Below are 1,720 nucleotides of genomic sequence, written 5' to 3'. Positions count from 1 at the left end.
ATGACCCCTGTAACTTAGCCCAGTACCCTGGATGGCCTTTGAGGAATTTTTTGGTCCTAGCAGCTCACAGATGGAGTAGCCGTTTCCAGTCAGTAGAGGTGCTTTGCTTCCGGGACCGAACCATGCAGGGGGTGTGAGACATCACACACAGCATCATCTTTGAAGTGAAGCTTCCAAAAGTGTCATTTAGCCCAGATTGTCCCAAAGCAGTCGGGTGGGAAAAGAACCAGAAAGGAGGCCTGGGCCTGAGGATGGTGAACCTCAGTGAGTGCATGGACCCCAAAAGGTTAGCTGAGTCATCAGTGGACCTAAATCTCAAGTTGATGTGTTGGAGATTGGTCCCTACTTTGGATTTGGACAAGGTCGTGTCTGCCAAGTGTTTGCTGCTTGGAGCCGGCACGTTGGGTTGTAATGTCACTAGGACACTCATGGGTTGGGGCGTCAGGCACATCACGTTTGTGGACAATGCCAAGGTTTCCTACTCCAATCCTATGAGGCAGCCTCTTTATGAATTTGAAGATTGCCTAGCAGGTGGGAAGGCCAAGGCCCTAGCTGCTGCAGACCAGCTCCAAAAAATATTCCCTGGAGTGAATGCCAGAGGGTTCAACATGAGCATCCCCATGCCTGGACATCCAGTGAACTTCTCCACCATCGCCATGAAACAAGCCCGCAAAGGTGTGGAACAACTGGAGCAACTCATTGAAAACCATGATGTCATATTCCTGTTGATGGACACCAGGGAGAGCTGGTGGCTTCCTGCTGTCATTGCTGCGAGCAAGAGAAAGCTAGTCATCAATGCAGCCTTAGGGTTTGACACATTCATGGTCATGAGGCATGGCGTAAAGAAGCCAAAGCAGCAGGAGGCTGGGGACTTATGTCCCAGCCAACCAGTGGTGTTCACTGACCTCCTTGGCTCATCTCTTTTTGCCAATATCCCTGACTACAAACTTGGCTACTATTTCTGCAATGATGTGGTGGCCCCTGGAAATTCGACCAGAGACTGGACATTGGACCAGCAATGCACCGTCAGCCGCCCAGGGCTGGCCATGATTGCGGGAGCCCTGGCCGTGGAACTGATGGTTTCTGCTCTGCAGCATCCAGAAGGGGGCTACGCCATTGGCAGCAGCAGTGATGACTGCATGAATGAGCCTCCCACTTCCCTTGGGCTTGTTCCTCACCAGATCCAAGGTTTTCTGTCACGATTTGATAATGTCCTTCCTGTCAGCCTGGCATTTGACAAATGTACGGCTTGTTGTTCCAAACACAGATACCTACCAACAACCGTGGACAGTATGATTCTGAGTCAGCACACAAAGGCACACTACGGATCCAGCTTGTCTGAAGCCACCAATCGAGCTGCTATGGGACTGATCTGCCATGAGAAAGGCTGGAGGCTGTTCTCACAGGCTCTGAACTGACATTTCCCTGGAGTCAGAAATTCAGAGAAAAAAGCAAGCGGGATAGCTACCCAACTGATCTCTAGAGCATTATCTTCAGATCAAGAACATATCAATGTCTCAAAGAAAGCAAGCTGTCCCATACAATACAGAAGCACAAAGCAAGATGTCACCCCCAAAGTGTGACACAGTATCAGTGGATTTCCTGAAGCCAGAAAGTTTGATGGAACTTTATGACAGAATTTAAAAGAATAATGATTGAAGATTTTCAATGGATGAAAGTCAAACTTGAAAAATTACAGGATACTACAAGCAAAAACCAG

At 48.9% G+C, this 1,720-nt stretch overlaps 1 pseudogene; it reads left to right on the top strand.

Annotated features, from left to right (window-relative positions):
- The window catches only part of LOC102848154, a 13,290-nt pseudogene extending 11,872 nt beyond the window's left edge, over positions 1-1,418 (top strand).
- The last annotated feature ends 302 nt before the right edge of the window (positions 1,419-1,720 follow it).

The sequence above is a fragment of the Elephantulus edwardii genome, unplaced genomic scaffold (assembly GCF_000299155.1).
Source record: "Elephantulus edwardii isolate Elephantulus edwardi_28Jun2011 unplaced genomic scaffold, EleEdw1.0 scaffold00119, whole genome shotgun sequence".
Lineage (NCBI taxonomy): Eukaryota > Metazoa > Chordata > Mammalia > Macroscelidea > Macroscelididae > Elephantulus > Elephantulus edwardii.
This window is presented reverse-complemented; position numbering and strand designations above follow the sequence as displayed.